Source organism: Macaca mulatta, chromosome 3, assembly GCF_049350105.2.
Source record: "Macaca mulatta isolate MMU2019108-1 chromosome 3, T2T-MMU8v2.0, whole genome shotgun sequence".
NCBI lineage: Eukaryota > Metazoa > Chordata > Mammalia > Primates > Cercopithecidae > Macaca > Macaca mulatta.
In genome coordinates this window covers 170,928,475-170,949,520 of record NC_133408.1, presented here as the reverse complement: position 1 = coordinate 170,949,520, position 21,046 = coordinate 170,928,475, and the positions used below count along the sequence as shown (strand labels likewise).

The 21,046-nt window shown below is 43.3% G+C and overlaps 1 protein-coding gene and 1 pseudogene across 5 annotated transcripts in view; both read right to left on the bottom strand.

Annotated features, from left to right (window-relative positions):
* MKLN1 (muskelin 1) overlaps positions 1 to 21,046 on the bottom strand; it is a 389,751-nt gene that overhangs the window by 258,995 nt on the left and 109,710 nt on the right. The gene's annotated exons all lie outside the window — the stretch shown is intronic.
* On the bottom strand, positions 349 to 20,173 carry LOC708986 (large ribosomal subunit protein eL27 pseudogene; annotated as a pseudogene).

Sequence of the window (21,046 nt, the reverse complement as noted above, 5' to 3'; positions counted from 1 at the left end):
CACACTTTTACAAAGGTCGGTAACGGCATTGTTCTATATGGACTGTGGAAATGACACGACTGTCCCCCGACATACTGTATCTAGGTCCCCTAAAAAGCAGGTGTTTGTGAGACAGCTAGACATAGGTATAGACTATTTGAGTGGCACAATTTTTCTTCGTGTGCTAAATAACCGACACAGAAATCAAACCCCTGGCTTCTGCCAATTCAGACAACGTAAACCAACTGAACTACCTAAAAATCATTTTGGTTGATTACGTATTTATATGTAATTTGATGACTATTGTCTCAAATGTACTTCACTAGGATGGTACCATGGCTGTGCAAAAGTTTGGCCATCTGTGAACTTTCCTCTTTTTTTTTTTCTTTTTAATTTTTAATGACCAAAACGAAGCATCTAAAACCGCAGCTTCTGGGAGAACCACTTGTTCTTGCCTGTCTTGTATCTCTCTTCAAACTCGACCTTGGCCTCTTGTTGGGTCTTGTGTTTAAGAGCAGGGCCTCTGAAGACATCTTTATTGATGACAGTTCTGTCCAAGGGGATATCCACAGAGTACCTTGTGGGCATTAGGTGACTGTGGTTATAAACTTTCACAAAAGACTTGATCTTTGACCTCTTGGCGATCTTCTTCTTGCCCATGGCAGCTGTCAGCTTGCGGGGATAGCAGTCGATTCCAGCCACCAAAGCATGGCTATAGGGGCGATCTGAGGTACCATCATCAATGTTCTTCACGATGATGGATCTGCATCCGGAATAGCATCCAGCCAGGACAAGCACCACCTTCCCAGGTTTCACGAACTTGCCCACTTCAGCAGCAACCGCTCGGGCCTACAGCAAAAAGGAACTTTCCTTTTTCTTTTTAAGAGACAGGGTCTCGCTCTGTCACCCAGCCTGGAGGGCAGTGGCACAATCACAGTTCACTTTAGTCTCAAACTCCTGGGCTCAAGGAATCCTCACACCTCAGCCTCCTGAGTAGCTGGGACTACAGGCATGCACCACCATATCCAGCTAATTTTTAAATTTTTTTGTAGAGATGGAGTCTTGCTATGTGCCCAAATTGGTCTCAAACTCCTGGCCTCAAGTGATCCTCCTGCTTTAGCCTCCCAAAGTGCTGGGATTACAGGTGTGAGCCACCATACCTAGACAGCTGTGAACTTTCACGGAGATGGAAAATACTGTCTTCCAAAAGTAAAAGTGTTTCAACTTTGCCTGTCCTCAAGAGATGACAATAGCAGTTGGCCGTGACGGTCTTAGACTTGGCCAGCTGGTTTTCCATTGCCAGCAGATTTGTTGTATTTAATCTTAGGTGTTTTGCAACATTATTAACCTCAGTGTCTGATGATTGCAAAAACAATTCAGAATGCTCAATGTGCTATTGAGCATAATCCTATGTTCAGGATTATGATGAAAATAAAACAGATTAACAGATTGAATGTGGTAAGAAAAATCATGTGTTGCAAGCGGGTAAGAGATGGATCCTTAGTCAACAGGGTGATTCAGAAAGACAAAAAGGTTCAAAATGTGAAAAATCCTGGTGGGGTCTATGCAATGAACAGCAATTAGCAGAAAATAAGGGAAAGTAATCAAAGAAATGGAAACAATGTTGAGCATGTGATGTGAGAACTAGCATCAACTTTGACTGCCTGTGATCCAAATATTAATTCAGATGGAAGCTAAAATTGTGTTCAAGTACTTAAAAGCTAGGCATGCTGACAGTGCTAAGGAGTTTTTTGTTTTGTTTTGTTTTGCTTTGTTTTATTTAGACAAGATCTCACCCAGGCTGGAATGCAGTGGTGCCATCAGCTTCCTTAGCAGCTGGGACCATATGTGCAGGCCACCACACCTGGCTACTTTTAAAAAATTTTTTGTAGCAACGAGTTCTCACTATGTTGCCTAGGATGGTCTTGAATTCCTGGGCTCAAATAATTCTCCCACCTTGGCCTCCCAAAGTGCTGGAATTACAGGCATGAGCCACCACCCCGGGCTGCTAAGGTGTTCTTTTTATTTATTTATTTTTTTTACTTGAGACAGAGTCTCGTTCTGTCATCCAGGCTGGAGTGCAGTGGTGCAATCTTGGCTCACTGCAATCTCTGCCTCCCAGGTTCAAGCAATTCTCATGCCTCAGCCTCCCAAGTAGCTGGTACTGTAGGTGTGTGCCACCACGCCTGGCTAACTTTTGTATTTTTAGTAGAGACAGGGTTTCACCATGTTGGCCAGGCTGGTCTCAAACTCTTGGCCTCAAGTGGCCTCCTTTGCCTCCCAAAGTGCTGGGATCACAGCCTAGCCTGCTAAGGAGTACTTTAGGACACTTGCTCACCAAGGGCTGCCCTGACTGATTTTCAGTATGTATGAAAGGATCTATTACGAATAAAGTGGTCCATGGAATGAATATCAGCAAGAAGAGGGCTCTGCCTAGTTTTAAATCTTGGAAGGACCAAGGTGTTTTTCTAAGCTTAAATCACTCTTAGCCAGTTTGTCTTAACAACAGTCTTTCAGGACTCACCGTTTTGTAAGGTGTATACACATTTCTGTGTCTATTTTTGAATCACTCTTTTTTCTTAACACTAGATATTTAGATTTTCCTTTAGCTCTTAGCTAGTTGTTTAATGACAGCTTGGTATCCCATTTGCCTACTGTGTCATTTAATCCACCTTTTGCCGGACTCATAAAAATTCTGATATTAATATTATTTGCCATAAATGGTTATGTTTATCTGAATATTTTATTAGGACAAATTAGTAGAGTGAAGTTACAGGTTATAGCGTATGAATGAGTTTAATGTTTTAATATGGTTTCCAAATTTACCTCTGGAAAGGTTTTGCCAACTAATATCTCCATCAGAAAAATACCACTGTTCCTATTTCCATGTACTTTTGTCTATATTAGATATTATTTTTCATTTATCTCTCTTCATTTTGAGGAGACAAAAATGTTTAAATGTTTACATGATAGTTATTGAGATCTCTTTCTATGATTTTTCATTTATATCCTTTGCCAATATTTATATTTGAGTATTTGCCTTTTAATTATTGATTTGTTAGACATGATTACTAGTAGACCTAGATCTAGAGCAGCTTCACAATCTGCTTCTCATACATTAAGGAGAGTCATCCTCTCCCTAATTTTTTGGTAGCCTTTTAACTTTATAGTATTCTGAAGTGGCAGGTCCCTGCCGGGGGGGAGCTTTACTTATAGTAGTCATCATTAGTTTTGTTTGTTTGTTTGTTTGTTTGTGACAGGATCTTGCTCTGTCACCCAGGCTGGAGTACAGTGGCATGATCATGGCTCACTGCAGTCTTGACTTCCTAGGCTCAAGCGATCTTCCCTCCCCAGCCTCCCAAATAGCTGGGACTACAAGCACGCACCATCATGTCCTGCTAATTTTTAAAATTTTTATAGAGATGGGTCTCATTCTGTTGCCCAGGCTGGTCTTGAACTCCTGGTCTTGAGTGATCATCCTGCCTCAGCCTCTCAAGGTGCTGGGATTATAGGTGTGAGCCACCAAGCCTGGCCTTACCTTGCTTTTTAAAAGTTAACAATATGTTATTAATAGGACACCTTCAACAGAAAGGCTTTCTTTTTCTTTTAAGAGATAGGGTCTCACTACGTTAGCCAGGCTGGTCTCAAACTCCTGGCTTTAAGTGATCCTCCCATCTCAGCCTCCCAAAGTGCTGGAATTACAGGGATGAGCCACCATGTCCAACCCGGGAAGAAATTTAATGTAAACATGGGATGGGATGACTCTGGCATCAAACAAGACAACTTCAAAATTCCTTTCTCACCATAAAAAAATGAGGGCTGGGTGTGGTAGCTCATACATGTAATCCTAGCAATTTAGGAGACTGAGGTGGGAAGACAGCTTAAGGTCAGGAGTTTGAGATCAGTCTGGGCAACATAGCAAGACCCTGTCTCTACCAAAAATTTAAAAATCAGCTAGGTGTGCCATGTACCTATATAGCCCTAGCTACCTGGGAGGCTGAGGTGGAAGGGTCACTTGAGCCCAGGAGTTTGAGTCTGCAGTGAGATATGAGCTATGTTCACATCAGTACACTCCAGCCTGGGTGACAGAGTGAGACCCTGTCTGAAAAAAAAAAAAAAAGAAAAAGATCAGCATATGAGGTAACACATAATACATAAATTAGCTTGATTTAGCCATTCCACAATGTATGCAAAAGAAATTTTAAAAATAAATAAATGGAGCACCCTGCCACTCTCCCCAGCACCCCTTAAAAATTCCTATCTTGGTTCTGCCACCATAATCACAGAATCTCAGATTTGGAGAGTGTGGTATAAGATTTGCTAGTCATGCGACAAAACCCAGTTCTTCTTTTTGCTAGGAAAACAGCTCAACCAAATTTTAAGTCTCCCTTGCAGCTAGATGTGGCCATGTGACTGAAATCTAGTGGATAGAATGTGAGCAGAGTTTATGTGCACTACTTCTCTGTTTTAAGGTCCAGCCCATAAAAACCTCCCCCACACGATCCTCCATATTCTCTCCCTGTCTGTTAGCAGGATGTCAATGCCTGTCAGTGCCACATGTTGAAGATGTGAAGGTGGGAGAATCACAAGATAGAAGTGGCCTAGTTCCTTGAATTACCACTTGGAAGAGAACCACCACTATCAGCCACTATTACCACATCCATGGTGAATGTCAGATGAGTGTGAAATAAATTTCCTTTCAGGCTTGAGCCATGAGACATTTTTTAGGTTTGATTATTACAGCAGCTAGTGTTCCCTTAATTAACACAGGCAGCAACCTCAGAGTCCCTGTAGTCCAGACTTCTTTCTGTCCAATGCCTGCTTCTCTTCCTTGGCATTCTACATGACTGGTCATCCTGTCTCTGCAAATAAGTGATCTCATGACCTCCAATTGAGTTACGATCTCTTTGCAGGAAGTGGCTGTGTTAGTCAACATCGTGTCTTTAGTGTCTAGCAAGACTGGCATAATGCAACAGCTCAATAAATGTTTTGGGGTGAGTGAAGACATGAACACGTCCTGAGGCAAAGAATTAATTCACTACCATATCAGTCAGTTTAATATACTTCAATCAGCTTAAATTATTAGAACATTACTTATACGGCGCTAATATCCGTCATCCTTTACTAGTACCAATTTAGGACTGCCCTTTGCAGGCACACAAGATAAGTCTGAGCCTTCTTCAAGATAGACCTTTAGTTTTTTTGCTACAGGGTCTCACTCTGTGGCCCAGGCTGGAGTGCAGCGGCATGATCTCAGCTCACTGCAACCTCCGCCTCCTAGGTTCAAGTGATTCTCATGCCTCAGCCTCTCAAATAGCTGGAATTATAGGCACCCGCCACCAGGCCCAGATAATTTGTGTACTTTTAGTAGAGACAGGGTTTTGCCATGTTGACCAGGCTGGTGTCGAACTCCTGACCTCAGGTGATCCACCTGCCTCAGCCTCCCAAAGTGCTGAAATTACAAGTATGAGCCACCATACCCAGCCACCCTTTAGTTATTTTTGATGATACTCCCTCCCATCCCTTCCATGACAAATCCCCTGGTCTCCAGGCTAAATAGTCAACATTCGTCAATTATTTTTTTCTTGCTTGTAGTTACCAGAACTCTCATCTCCATCTTTACCTGCTTGTGGGCACACCCAGGTCTATCACTGCTTCCTACTCAATGGGTACTCAGGACAGAACATCACATCATAAACGTGGCACACACTGACCAGCCCTTGATGAACCATTTGCCCCACTTAGTCAGGACTGCATACTTCGATTTATACAGTCTAATATTTTCATTGTCTCTGAGGTGACCATGTCACCTGTTGACTAATTTAGAGCTTGTGATCAAACTTCCTATCTCTTCTATCTCCTTTCCTCTGGCTCTAACATTCATACTAATATCTACTATGTGACCTTAGACAAGTCATTCCACATTTCTGGGAATCATTTCCCATGTGAAAAATGAGGTAGTTGGACCAGGTGATTTTTCGGATTTTTTTTCTGCTTTCTAACATGCTTTAGGTCTAAAGCAGGAAGTTCTGGGAGACTTCACTTTGTACTCTGATGTAAAATCTCTCACTCATAGGAGTATGGGAATGTAAATCAACCCGGAAATGCTAAACTCATCAAACAACATGAAACCGTATAGGTAATTTTTCTCAGCTGTACTACACTTGTATCCACAGATATCTGGATACTGTGACTAGGCCAATGGATTATACCAAACTGTAGTCATTAAGAAAAGAGAAAATCAGGCATAGGCAAAAAATAAGCAAACAAACAAAAAATCAGTGAGAGCTTGGGGGGAACCAGACTGTGGTTTTCTCCATATTTTTCCCTTCTCTTCCCTTCTCTTCCCTTCCCTTCCCTTCCCTTCCCTTCCCTTCCCTTCCCTTCCCTCCCCTCCCCTCCCCTCCCCTCCCCTCCAAGGCCTCCCCTTCCCTTCCCTTCCCTTCCCTTCCCTTCCCTTCCCTTCCCTTTCTTTTCTTTTCTTTTCTTTTCTTTTCTTTTCTTTTCTTTTCTTTTCTTTTCTTTTCTTTTCTTTTCTTTTCTTTTCTTTTCTTTTCTTTTCTTTTCTTTTCTTTTCTTTTCTTTTCTTTGAGACAGAGTCTCAGTCTGTCGCCCAGGCTGGAGTGCAATGGTGTGTGATCATAGTTCACTGCAGCCTTGAACTGCTGGGCTCAAGTTATCCTCCCACCTAGGCCTCCTGAGTAGCTAGAACTATAGGTGTGCACCACCATGCCCGGCTAATTTTTAAATATTTTATGTAGAAACAGGGACTTGCTATGTTGCCCAAGCTGGTCTTAAACTCCTGGCCTCAAGTGATCTTCCTACCTATGCCCCCCAAAGTGCTGGAATTACAAGTATGAGCCACTGCACTATCACACCCGGCCCTCTCCATCACTTTTCTTTTTTCTTTTTTTTTTTTGAGATGGAATCTCACTCTGTCACCCAAGCTGGAGTGCAGTGGTGCAATCTTGGCTTACTGCAACCTCCACTTCCTGAATTCAAGTGATCCTCCCACCTCAGCCTCCCTATTAGCTAGGACTTCAGGTGTGCACCTCCATGTCCGGCTAATTTTTGTATTTTTAGTAGAGACGGAGTTTCACCATGTTGGACAGGCTGTCTCAAACACCTGACCTCAAGTGATCTGCCCACTTCGGCCTTCCAAACTGCTGAGATTACAGGTGTGAGCCACCGTGCCTGGCCTCCATCACTTTTTTAACGGGGATAGGGACCATGAGAAAGGGGACATACATTTCATTCAGCAGAAAGCTTTGTTTTATGTGTTGTCAATTTCCTTATCTCATTTCACATACTGTACAACCATACCAAAAAAATACCCTCAGCTATTGGGCAAATAAATGCTATTTGCTAGAGAAATCAAATTATATCTCCATATGTCTTACCTTTGGTCAAATTCTTATCATGCAGACATCTTACTGCTTACATTTTAGTTACTACTTATATTTTAGCTGATTAATTTCTCCTGATATTTCTGCCTGACAGCCCTCAATCCATACCCAAGAGGCTGGATCCATCTCTCACCCTAGACTAAGATTCTACAAATTATTAATTGACCTCCTTTGAAAAACTCATTGCCAGCTTTATAACTCGATCTGGGCACACTCCCCATCAGGGCCTGCATTTCCTGTGGATGATGCATTGGTTTCCTAGGTGACGGTGGGAAGGAATAGACCTGTTAGCTTGTGGCTTCTGACTCACTCACTGCAATGGACGTCATAGAATTGTAGCTGAACAAATGGATGCTGCTAATAAGTATGTGCCTAAGGTAGCAGCGGGGCACCAATGGTTAAAACAATCCCATTGTACCAGCTCTCCCTCCCTCTAAGCAAGCCGACAGGCTAACAGAAATATCGGAACTCAAAAAAGATACAACAGATTTCCCCAGTCAAATATAAGTTCACAGTGGAGTCCTATTTACATCCCCGAGATTCTGCTCCTATCCCTGGAGAATTTCCTTTTCCTTTCCAGAATGTAGAAGTACCAGGATTCTGTAACAAATCGTCATATGGAGGCTGAAGAGAGTGTGATGGAAACAAGCCAAAAACTCACCAGAAGTCTGTTCACGAAGGTGACAGCTGCTTTTGAACTTTTACATTTGTTTCTTGAGAGGCAATTCACAGTGGACTAACCAATCATCAGAGCCCAGAGTGAAACATACATTCTGTTGAGCAATTAATCTTCAGAAAAGTTGAATTTCATGAAGCCTGAAGACGCGCTCTCTCTATCACACACACACACACACACACACACACACACACACACACACACACAGAGAGTGTGTGTGTGTCTTCTTGTCTTCAGGCTCACACACACACACACAGAGAGAGAGAGAGAAAGAGAATGATTGAGATTGACTTTCTAGCTACCTCCTTTTGCATCAACTGATCTCAGCCACGTACAAGTCAAAGAAGACTGCCTGAAGTAAAAAAGAAAATATGGAGAGCCGCGTGTCCTTCATGTCTGAACCAGGGAAGACTGCATGGATTCTTTAGATTCTTGAATTCCTTAAATGATGAGCAAACCTAAAGGTTCCCTACTGGAGATAATGCATCTTGTTTTCCACTGGGCCTTGAGGGATGCTTTAAATAGCATCAGCAAGCATCCGAATGAATTAGACAGCAAATGTAGGTTAGCTTTATTTAGACAGATAAAGACAAGCAGAGAAAGTTGTCTGGTTCAAGGGCAGTGCAGCCTGACACGACAGCCTTTCTCAAAGGAGGGGAAATTGCTTTGGGAGAGAGAGGTATTTTGGGCAAAGAGCAAAGTTCCTTGGATCTCCAGGGAAAGAGATGCTAAATTCTTCAGTACAGAAGAGCAGGAATTGAGAATGGCTTGCCATTCATTGAAGGAAAGAGCTGGACAGTTAAAATATAAAGCAAAACTTAGTATCACACATCATCTCTAAGTCCGCACATCATCTTTTCTCTTTCCTATTTCTTGGGAACACCACCAGAAAAGACAAGCTTCCCAGAACACAAGCTGGCCTAGCCAGTTTACACGAGTCCTCTGGAGTGTACTTGAGACCCTTGGCAAATTCTGAGTCAGGAAATTAGTGCAGATGAAGAACCCTTGGAGACTGGAAGCCTAGGAAGCAGGGAACCTGGCAAATTTGGGGACATTCACACGTTATACAGAAATGTGAATGCTTGAAAAAAAAGTTACAACTAATGAATTTGGTTAATTTTCTTCTTCTTCCCCATCCTCTCTTAGACTGTTTTTTAAAAATAAAGGCCGGGCGCGGTGGCTCATGCCTGCAATCCCAGCACTTTGGGAGGCTGAGGCGGGCGGATCACCTGAGGTCAGGAGTTCAAGACCAGCCTGGTTAACATGGTGAAACCCCCGTCTCTACTAAAAATACAAAAATTAGCTGGGCGTGGTGGCAGGCGCCTGTAATCCCAGCTACTCAGGAGGCTGAGGCAGGAGAATCGCTTGAACCCGGGAAGTGGAGGTTGCAATGAGCCGAGATCATGCCTTTGCACTCCAGCCTGGGGGACAGAGCAAGACTTTGTCTCAAAAAAAAAAAAAAAAAAAAGAAAAGAAAAATGCTTTCTTTTTTATTAAAAAAGTGCTTCTTCCTATACCTTTTCTGAAAATAAATGCCTTATGGAAGATCTAGAAAAAAACATAACTCTGGTATGTGTTTTCACTGTGATGTTTATGGCTTCTCCTCTTTTTGTTTTTTTTTCTCAGTTGGCAGAAGCTGAATGATATTTGATGTCTTAAAGTCCAGTAGGTTGTAGCCCCATTGGTAATTAGTTTTAAAGATTTTTAAAAGTCTCAATTAGTACATTCATATTATTTGAATAAGTTATAGTTTTAAAGATTTTTAAAAGTCTCAATTAGTACATTCATATTATTTGAATAAGTTATAATTTTAAGCATTTAATAATTTTATGAGTAAACCATTTTACACTTGCATATTTTTATGTTCCTAAAGGAACAATGAATTTAGACTTGTAAAATATTTTTAAAATATCTAAAAAGTTTGTTTTGCATAGATTTTCATTTCTTCCCAAAACTAATTTCGTAGATGTTTTCTTTCTTTAAGGGTATTACAGCTTCTGAAAAGTATACAACTTGCACATCACCAAGACAGCGTCATGGGGAAAATATGCTACAACCCTGTCATGACGCCAAATGGAAACTTTATTTTTATTTATTTATTTATTTAGTTTTGGAAGACAGGGTCTCCCTCTGTCACCCAGGCTGGAGTGCAGTGGCATCGTAGCTCACTGCAATCTCAACCTCCTGAGCTCAAGCCATCTCCCACCTCAGCCTCCCGAGTAGCTGGGACCACAAGCACGTACTATCTTGCCCAGCTAATTATTTCGTTTTGGGGTTTGGTTTTGTTTGTTTGTTTGTTTGCCAAGACAGAGTCTCGCTATGTTGCTCAGGCTGGTCTCGAACTTGTGGGCTCAAACAATTCTCCCTCCTCAGCCTCCCAAAGTGCTGAGATTCCTGGCAAGAGCCACCATGCCCAGTCTAAACTCCATTTTGAATTAAATATTTATGCCGCTTTCTTTGTACTTATTATTTATGCACTCATTTCACTCATTCTCTCCTTCCACAATTATTTGTGGAGTTCCCCCTGTATGCACATAAAGTGAGCATTATACTCAGTGGTTCCCTTTCCTCATGATCACTGCTTTTCTCTTCCTAATTATTAATTATTTTTATTTATTTATTTATTTATTTATTTATTTATTTATTTATTTTTTGGAGACAGGGTCTCCCTCTGTCACCCAGGCTGGAGTACAGTGGCATCGTAGCTCATTGCAATCTCAACCTCCCGAGCTTCTTTCACTCTGGGCACCCCAAGCTCACTCTCTAGTTACCTTTGCTGGTAAACTCGTGTATGTACTAAAAATGTATTCAGTTGAGAAGTACAGTCTTTCATTTTAACAAAAAGCACACAAACTTCCCTAGTTCACTGCCAAAAACTCAATATTCTTTTAACTATTTGTGAGATTGGCAAATCAGTTAATCATTGGATGTCGTTATAATTCTAGGAAGGTGATGGAAAGCCAATCGATATCACTATAATTATAAAGTAATAGATTCAAAAGACTTATCTGAGAACTGGATGCCAAGCTTATTCCAATGTTATATTAACATTTTATAAAACCCCCTCACCTAAGCCAATCCTATAAATTTTTCACGTGTGTGGTTACAAGAATCTAATCAAAAGGAAAACTACTCTTTTATTTCTTTGTGGCAAAGGAGCTAACATTTCTACATGAACTGAAATTGAAAAACTTAATAGCATCCCTGGGATCTATAATTTTTTGTTCTGACATCTTTAATCACTTCGCTATTAGAGTATCTTTATTATAATTTCTCAATTTGTGCTAATAATAAGACCTTTTACAGGTTCTTCAATAAGTCAATTTCAGAACGTGTTTTTAATATTTTTTAGATGCTGGAGAAAAACTTTTATATGGAGGTAGAAAGCAAAGTTAAAATCAATCACTGATCCAAATAAATAAAATATGATGTATATAACATTAAAAAATTATAGGAATGAATTTTTTGTTTGTGTTTTTCTGTGCTCTTCATGTTCGCTGAACTAAATATTATAATTTCAGTAATTTTTAACACTCTAAAGGAGAAAAAATTGTAATAGTATTTGACTAGGTAAAATAAGAATCACACGTTTTATTTTTATTTTGTGACATTTGTGGTTCTTCAGCATGACATTGGCATTCTTCCTCTTCTGATGCAACTTCCTTCTCCGTTTCATTTTGTTTTGGTTGAAGTTGTTTCAACCTCCCCCTTCTCTGAGCAGTCTTTCAGCTTGTCTGAGGTTTTGAGCTGTCACTTTGTTTTCTGAATACCCACTTTTGTTTTTGGTGGCAACACCTACATATAAACATCTAGCCACCCATCCAAATGGACACACACCCACATACACTCAGACTCATAGACACACAGACACAGATCTGCACAGACGAGCATGCACACATGCACAGCCTCAACGTGTACATCCTCCTGCAGCGAGTTCAAACCACTCCAGCTGTTTTCTGGCCCTGGCCACAAAAGCAACAGTCGAGTTCTAATGTCAGTTCTCTGATTGGAACCAGCACTAATAAATGCTGCTGCTTCCAAGGGAGCCCTTATGTCACCTGGAGCAAGAGGAAGACAGCTGCACAGGTTCAAGACGATGGAGCCAAGTGCTTCAGGCTGCATGTAGTTATACACAGTGGGGAAGAAACAAGCATTGGGGTTCTACCTGAAGTGCTTTGTCCCAACTATCTTTTGACAGCCATGGACTGATAGATTAAGACTCATTTCCTATGTATGAACTCTCTGAAGCTTTTCCTGACGTGCTAACTGTCCCTCCTCTGTACTGCTACAATCCTTGTTTGGTTGAATGTGTATCTTCTCCTCTCCTGCCCTGCCAGACCCATCAGATTTAAAACTTTTTTTTTTTGAGACGGAGTCTTGCTCAGTCACCCAGGCTGGAGTGCAGTGGTGCGATCTAGGCTCACTGCAACCTCTGCCTCCCAGGTTCAAACGATTCTCGTGCCACAGCCTCCCAAGTAGCAGGGACTACAGGTATCCGCCACCATGCCCAGCTAATTTTTGTTTTTTTAGTAGAGATGGGGTTTCATCATGTTGGGCAAGTTGGTCTCGGACTCCTGACCTTAAGTGATCCATCTGCCTCAGCCTCCCAAAGTGCTGGGATTACAGGTGTGAGCCACTGTGCCTGGCCAATAGAGACATATAAACAGAAGCCATGATATCCTGGTCAGTTGCAAGATGAGACAGAGGCTCCCTGTGCCATTACTCGCCCAGACTCAAGGCTTATGTACTATAGGGAAGGAAGGCACAGGACAATTGAAATTACCCTGCAGGGAAAGGCAAGGATGCCATGTGAAGCTGACTAATGGTAAGATTTACGATTAAGGTTGTTTTGACCTAAGGGAAGATGCATGGTAAATACATGCTCTTACATAAGGAACAGCAGATAAACTGGAAATCTTAGAAGCCTTCCCAGAACTGGGGTTAATCAGAAGTCAACATGGCGGATCAGCATCCAAGGTGCTTTGGCCCCCACAAGGGACTACATATGAAAGTAACTCAGCAGCAAACAGAGCTGCTGCCTCCTCATCATCCCCACCACTGGGATTTCTTCTGGTGACCAATAAATAAGTTTGTAAACCAAATATAAAATACTAAGCCCTCCAACTAAGTAGACTCCCTTTTGGCCAAAGGAACCCCCAGAAAATCCCAAAAAACTGAATTCCCAGCCATGATGGGAAGGGAGGTGGGACACACCTCCTTATACCTCCTCCCTTTTGGATTTGGGCACAACTGACCCATATTAATATTAAAATAGAGACCATAAGACTGTCAAAACAGACTTTTTGTGGCAGTAAGATACCAAATTATAAACAAGACCTAAAGCCATGTCAGGTAAGTGTTAAGTCACACCCTACAAACCACAGAATCTTGTTAAATGGATTTTAAAAAATTAACCTGGTATAATGTGGCTTACTTTCCAAACTGACCCTCATATAGCCACAGGACAGAAGACCCTGAAGGAAATAAAAATATTTTAGCCCAAAGTATATTTCTTTGACATATTTTGAAGTAGCCCTGCAAAGCCATCATGAAAGGGGGAAACCTGCATCTGTAGAGAATCTCTATTAATGCAGCCAGGCTTTGTTAGATCTAAGGGAGATTCATTGGCTGGGTGCAGTGGCTCGGGCCTGTAATCCCAGCACTTCAGGAGGCTGAGACAGGAGGATCACTTGAGCCCAGGAGTTCGAGACCAGTCAGGGCAACATGGCAAGACCCCATTACTATGAATAACAAAAAAATTTAGCAGCCTGTGGAGGCGTGGGCTTGCGGTCCCAGCTCCTCGGGAGGTGGAAGCAGATGGATCGCCTGAGCCCAGGAGGTTGAGGATGCGGTGAGCCATGGTCTTGCTATCACATATGTCCAGCCTGGGTAACACAGTGAGACCCGGTCTCAAAACAACAACAACAGCAACAACAACAACATACACACACACACACACACACAGGTCTGAAAAGAGACATTGGCCAGGTATTCTCTCTGAGGGTTGTGATCTAGGAGGCTTCCTCTACATAACAAAGGCCTTGGTCCCCACAACTCCTCTATCTTAACTCAGACATTTCTTTCTACTAACTTCAAGTCTTTAGATAATAACTTAACTCTCTCAACAAAAGGGGGCAAGGGCATCACACACTGGGGACTGTCGCGGGGTGGGTGGCTAGGGGAGGGATAGCATTAGGAGAAATACCTAATATAGATGACGGTTTGATGGGTGCAGCAAACCACCGTGGCACGTGTATACCTATGTAACAAACCTGCATATTCTGCACATGTACCCCAGAACTTAAAGTATAATTTTAAAAAAAAATCCCTAAAACCCACCTACGGCTTAAGCTCCACACCCTCCCCCTACATCTTGCTTCAAGATATCACATCTTTTTGGACCGAGCCAATATACACTTTCTGTGTATTGATTTATGTCTTTGCTTGTAACTCCTGCCTCTCCAAAATATATAAAACCAGACTATAACCTGACCACCTCAGGACCACTTACTCAATGCTTCTTGGGTTTTTGTTTTCTCTGGGCTACGGTCACCTCTACTGACTCACAATCAACTCTTTAAAAGATTTTACAGAGTTTGGATTTTTGGTGAACAAGTCCAATCCTACGCCTTTAAAAAACTTGCAAGTGTAAGTCAGAAGAAACTGTTCTATCAAGGAAGATTGTGTTAATAATGGGAAAATGTGGCATGGATCTTTTAAATTGATTGATAAGACTTATGTTCCAAAGTACAGTGTTTCAACATTTGAACTGTTTTAGCATCAAGAGAGGGTAAGGATGAGATGTAACTGTGTCTGGTTCTTCACTTGCATGATTTCATTTTAATTCTCACAAAAACCCATAAAAGAGATCTTATTGTCTTCATTTTATAGATGAAGAAAGCGAGGCTGAGAAAGGATAAGAATTAGGGGAAAACCCCTAATACTAAGAGTCAGCAGAGCTGAGGTTTGAACCCAAATGTGCCTGACTCCAAAATCCTTTCTTTATTCCTCTTGATTCCTCCCAAGAGCTATTTTTAAAATGTTGACATAAGGGCCGGTGCAAGGTGGCACATCATGCCTGTAATCCCAGCACTTTGGGAGGCCGAGGTGGTCAGATCACTTGAACCCAGATCTTGAGCTCAAGAATGTTCAGATAAGAACATCAGAATGTTCTGATAAGAATGTTCTATTGCTGAGACCAGCCTGGGCAACATGGTGAAACCCTGTCTCTACAAAAATAAAAGTAGCTGGGCGTGGTGGTGCGCACCTGTAGTCCCAGCTACTCAGAGGGCTGAGGTGGGAGGATGTCTTGAGCCTGGGAGGTTAAGGCTGCGTTGAGTGGAGGTTGCACCACTGCACTCCAGCCTGGGGAACAGAGGGAGACTCTGTCTCAACAACAACAAAAAGTGTTGATATTAACTTTTGGCTGAAGAGAGAATGAAAAACAAAGACTGGATATTGATTAAGCTCCGATTATGGGCCACACACGAAGCTGGGCCCTACTGGGGGACAGAATAAATCATCCTGTGCTGGAAGGGAAGAGCATGGAATGCAGGGAGCTGCCACATGAGCAAAGGATGAATAATAAATAATGGAATATGAGTGAAGGCCGGGCGCAGTGGCCCAATCCTGTAATCCCAGCACTTTGGGAGTCTGAGGCAGGCAGATTAGTTGAGGCCAGGAGTTTGAGAGCAGCCTGGCCAATGTGGTGAAACCCTGGGTCTACTAAAAATACAAAAGTTAGCCATGTGTGGTGGTGCACGCCTGTGATCCCAACTACTGTAGAGGCTGAGGCAGGAGAATTGCTTGAACCTGGGAGACACAGGTTACAGTAAGCCAAGATTGCTCCACTGCACTCCAGCCTGGGCGACAGAGTGAGACTCTGTCAAAAAAAAAAAAAGAAGAAAGAAAGAAGGAAGGAGACAGAAAGAGAGAAAGAGAAAGAAAGAAAGTGAGAAAGAAGGAAAGAAAGAAAGAAGAAAGAAAGAGAGAGAGAGAAAGTGAGAAAGAAGGAAAGAAAGAAAAGAAAAGAAAGGAAGAAAGAAGGCTAGTTGTCATGAAGGGAATTGCCTTGTGCTGGAGAACTAAAGGGAGGAGTGGTCGGTTCTGGTTGTGTCCAGAGGCAAGGAAGGTTTCATAGAACACTGGAAGAACGTTCTGATAAGATGCTGAGCACAGCAGGGAAGGAGTCCCAGGTGTCAGGACACTGAAGAGTAAGAAACGGGTTACAGGAGCTGGGTAGAAAAGCTCACATGATCTCAGTATATGGTTGGACTAGTGAAAAGTGATGGTAGATTTGAGGCCCACCATAGAAGGTTGTGAAGAAAAGTCTGAACACGAAATGGGAATTCTGGAAGGTTTTTGAGTGGGAAAGGCAAAGATCCAATCAAATCCTTGACCGAAACATCTCAAATTATTGCTGAATCCATTCTGACACCAGATCACAAGTACACGAGGTACACAAAGCAGAAAAATATAGAAAATCAATACTCCTCATCAAGACTCAAAAATAAATGGCCCACTTACTTCCAAACAAACAAACAAATAAAAACAAACAAACAAACAAAAAAACCAGCAAATGAGAGGATATATGCCTGAATGAATGAGCCCAAACCCAGCCTGCCCTTTTCCTTCTGCACTGGCCAAGTATAGTCCCATTCTCATGACTCACAAGACAACCTCATCAACCAAAAACCCTGGGGCAACAAATACAATGCTCTGCTCCCACATAGAAAAAACTCCGAAGAGTGAAATGACAATTCCTTTCATTTCCTTCCTGTTCAGAAGCCAGACCACGAAGATTTGCTGAACTATCTTCTCACCTGAATACACTAGATAAACATGCTAGGATGGGAACTGGATCCTGATGGCTTAATTGAGTTAAAAGGAAAAGTGCGGATCATCTAAAAGCCTCTCAATGGTTTCAGAGAGGCTGTCACCGCTCTGAAAGCCCTAATGGCATTTCTCAGTTCCTTGGTTAGGGAGGAGCAGAATGAATTTCCTAGCACAGAACTCAAAAGCACTGGAAGTCAGCAGTTCTGAAAGACTGCAGAAAGGGCTTGTTTACATTTTTCTCTTGGGCTGAAACCCATCTATTTAAACTTTAACCAGAGGCAATTATAAAACCATGGTGAGCCAGAGATGGCAGCCTGCACAACACAGGGAGACAGAGGCCAACAGTCTGGCATTGAAGGAGGAAAGAGAGAGGAGTATTTTGAGAAAGGGGCCAAGGAAGAACAACAAGGAAGGTTTTAGAAGCAAAAGGTGTCACCTAGGCAGCTGGTCTTTATGAGAAGTGGCTGGGGAGAAAGTAGGGAGGGAGGGGAGAAGGCAGGCAGGGTGGAGAGGCCAGGAAGGACAGCAGGCTCTGAGGGAGTAGGAGGGGCTGGGGCTGCCACCAGCCCACCAGTTCACAAGTCCCACCCAGTAACCGCTGACTGCTCTAGCTCCTCTGTTTATACCTTTTTTCCCTCCTTGGGTCAAAAGTGCATTAGTCCAGAAAACCAGCAGCCATGAGGAGAGGCCAGCCTGGAGCAGACACACCCAGCCTGCCAGGACACAGGCCCTCTTCCTCGAAGGCCAAGCCTCCTTTTCCATGCAAGTTTTCCTGGCAAAGACCCACCGGGGAGCCTTGATGAGTAGCCCAGTGACGTCAGAGGAAATACCCAACTCGACAAAGGATCCTACTCCAGTTGTTAATAAACGAAACTGGTTAGTTAGCATGCCCTGATCTGGGTCTTAGAATCTCCTGAATCCTAAGGACAAACTCAGAGAGAGATCTGTTGCTCCAAAGTGAATGTTTTTATCTTGGATTTGAGGAGGTCTGTGGACCTGACACTGACATCAGGGCCGGTTTTAGACGCATATACAAATATGAGGTGGCCGGGACTCCAGCTGTTATGGACTGAGTGTTTGTCTCTTCCCAAATTCCATATATTGAAAATCTAACCCCCAAAGTCATGGTTTTAGGAGTGGATCCTCTGAGAGGGGATTAGGTCATGAGGGGCTCTGATCAGTGCTCTTATAAAAGAGACCTCACTGAGATATCTTCCTTCCTTCCGCCATGTGGAGACACAGCAAGAAGGTGCTGTTTATGGACCAGAAAGCAGGCCTCACCAGACACCGAATCTGCCATGACTGTGGCTTCCCAACTGTAGAGCTGTGAGAAACAAATTTCACATGTTCATGAGCCATCCATCTATAGTATTTTATTACAGCAGCCTGAGCAGACTAAGGCACCGTCCCCCAAATCTCTAGTATTTCTATTTTTTTTTTTTGAGACGGAGTCTCTCCGTTGCCCAGGCTGGAGTGCAGTGGCGCAATCTTGGCTCACTGCAAGCTCCAACTCCCAGGTTCACGCCATCCTCCTGCCTCAGCCTCCCGAGTAGCTGGGCCCACAGGTGCCCGCCACCATGCCCGGCTAATTTTTTGTATTTTTAGTAGAGACGGGGTTTCACCATGTTAGCCAGGATAGTCTCCACCTCCTGACCTTGTGATCCACCTGCCTCAGCCTCCCAAAGTGCTGGGATTACAGGCATGAGCCACTGCGCCTGGCTAAATCTCTAGTATTTCAAGGAGCTTGTTATCCTAACCTGAGAGGTTCACTCCTTTGAGGGTTTTTTTTTGAGACAGGGTCTCACTCTGTCATGCAGTGGCATGATCACTGTAACCTCCAACTCCTGGGCTCAAGTGATCCTCCGGCGTCAGTCTCCCAAGTAGCTGGCACTACAGGCACATGCCACCACGCCCAGTTAATTTTTATTTATTTTAATTAATTATTTATTTATTTTTTGAGACAGAGTCTCGCTCTGTCACCAGGCTAACGTGCAGTGGTGTGATCTCGGCTCACAGTAGCCTCTGCTTTCCGGGTTCAAGTGATTCTCCTGCCTCAGTCTCCCCAGCAGCTGGGATTACAGGCACTTGCCACTACGCCCAGCTAATTTTTGTATTTTTAGTAGAGATGGGGTTTCACCATGTTGGCCAGGCTGGTCTCAAACTCCTGACCTAAGGGGATCCACCCACCTTAGCCTCCCAAAGTGCTGGGATTACAGGTGTGAGCTACCGTACCCGGCCTCAGCTAATTTTCAAATTTTTGTATAGAGACCAGGTTTCTCTGTGTTGCCCAGGCTGATCTCAAATTCTTGGCCTCAAGTGATTGATTGTCCCCACTAGCTTCCCGAAGTGCTGGGATTACAGGTGTGAGCCTCCAAGCCAGCCAGTGCTTTGAGTTTTCAAACTTTTTGTTTTGATGTCCCTGTTAAGATGCAAATGCAGGCAGGGTTCAACAGCTCACAGCTGTAATCCCAGCACTTTGGGAGCCCGAGGTGGGCAGATCACGAGGTCAGGAGTTCAAGACCAGCCTGACCAACATGGTGAAACCCATCTCTACTTAAAATACAAAAATTACTCAGGTGTGGTGGCATGTGCCTGTAATCCCAGCTACTCAGGAGGCTGAGTCAGGAGGATCACCTGAACCCAGGAGGCAGAGGCTGGAGTAAGCCGAGATCGCACCACCGCACTGCAGCCTGGGCAACAGAGCAAGACTTCGTCTCAAAAAAAAAAAACCAAAAACAACAACAAAAAAAGCACATGCTGTGTATAGGGCTGAGACTGTAACTTAGAAGTGATCAGCTCATTTCTTAGCAAGAATTCGCTATCAGTTCCAGCCAGCTCAGCAGGAGAAGCCTGTGGGAAGAAGATCCAGGAAAAGCATTTTAGAGATGGAGAATGGGCAGAGGCCTTGGGAATTATGAGCAGCAAGCTGGCAGGAGGCATGAAAGAGCCAGAGACAAATCTCTGTGTAGCAATGAGGCCTGGTCCCACAACACAGGGTTAGTGTAGGCAGCAGAAACCCAAGCTCATCCTAACTTCCTGTAAATCTTTCTTCTCTGCTAACCCAGTTCTTACAAGGCAAAGTCATCTGGGGCACAGCCAGAGGGACATATGGAAGGTTCAGAGGATTAGCAGAGTACCTGTGATGTTCCGAGCTATGGCTACGGTCTTCCAGAGTAAGGAGGCCAATGTCCTGGGCTTGTCTCCAGGCCAGTTTGCTGTTCTCACCAGAAAATCTATCCCACAGCTCTGAACTGGTTGCCTGACTCCAGCCAACCATCTAAAAATTTCATGACCCTGTTCACAAGGGTCTGGAAGGGGAATGTGGGGAAGAGTCCCTGCAAACTCACCCAGATTGGCAACAGATCCTTGCCTATGTGGGGGCAGAGGACGTCTTACCATGAGGATAGCATAGTGCTTGTTCTATGCTGAAATTGTATTTGTTTATTTATTTTTCTGAGACAGAGTCTTGCTCTGTCACCCAAACTGGAGTGCAGTGGCATGAACTCTGCAACCTCCCAGGTTCAAGCCATTCTCGTGCCTCAGCCTCCCGAGTAACTGGGATTACAGGTGCACACCACCATGCACAGCTAATTTTTCTTTTCTTTTCTTTTCTTTTTTATTTATGTATTTATTTCTAGCAAAGACACGATTTTACCATGTTGGCCAGGCTGGTCTTGAACTCCTGACCTCAGGGGATTCACCTGCCTTGGCCTCCCAAAGTGTTGGGATTACAAGCGTGAGCCACTGTACCCAGCCTGAAATTGTTCTTTTTAATGTTTATATGGGTAGAAATGGCTTCCTTGTGCCCTGATCCCTGGAGAGAAAGAAGGGTAGAGTCTGATGTCTTCTGCAGAATTAAGCCTGTGAACACATGACTGCCAGTGGATATCCCCGGGGGCACACAGAAGTTTCAGAGGAATACACACACTGCCCATACCCAACAGAGAGTGTTATACCTTAGGGAAGATGCTTTGTACAAGCAGCCATGAAATCTCCGAAGGAGATCCTGGGAGACTATATATAAACCAGAGTGGCAGCACAGTGGAGTGGTGAAAATCACAACTGCAGGTATTAAAGATGCTAATACCAGAAGGATGCCTTCCCTTCTTCCACCATGTGGGGACACAGCAGGAAGGTGCCATCTATAAAT